This window comes from Aethalodelphis obliquidens, unplaced genomic scaffold (assembly GCF_003676395.1).
Source record: "Aethalodelphis obliquidens isolate GAN/ISIS:26980383/991018 unplaced genomic scaffold, ASM367639v1 scaffold11, whole genome shotgun sequence".
Lineage (NCBI taxonomy): Eukaryota > Metazoa > Chordata > Mammalia > Artiodactyla > Delphinidae > Aethalodelphis > Aethalodelphis obliquidens.
The window spans coordinates 20,453,204-20,453,840 of NW_020837955.1; positions in this window are offsets into that span (position 1 = coordinate 20,453,204).

Below are 637 nucleotides of genomic sequence, written 5' to 3' on the forward strand. Positions count from 1 at the left end.
CGCCCGCCTGCCTGAGCTGACAGTGCGCAGGCGTGAGAGGCCTGCAAGGCCCGCTGGGAAATGTGGTTCACCACCCCGCACCTAAGCCGGGGCGTAGGCGGAGCCGCTCAGGTATATGGGGCGGGGCTTGCAGGCCGCATCTTAGAGGAATCTCACCCATTTTTTTTCCTTTGAAAGCCTGTCGCTCTCTGCACTGCCTTCTGAAAACAACGGAATTGGTACCTTTTAGACAACAATATTCTGTTTGCACTGACATGCACAGAGCACTGAAATAGGGGCTATAACCATACTGCATTACGAATAATAATGATTTCAATTTGAGTACCAATTATGCGTTTCTTCCATGCAAGATTATTTCCGTTAGGAAGTATTTAGTTTCTATTTTGAAATATGTAAGTTTATTTATTTGGAGGAATTAACGCTTGTATTGCCACAGGGTGGAAATTTAATCACAATTTGAAGGCCATCTATAATTCCTCATCACATAAAGGAAAGTCAATTATATTTGATTCAACGAACACTTATTAAGAGTCTGCTGTAGGGACTTCCCTGGTGACACAGTGGTTAAGAATCCGCCTGCCAATGCAGGGGACACGGGTTCGAGCCCTGGTCCGGGAAGATCCCACATGCCACGGAG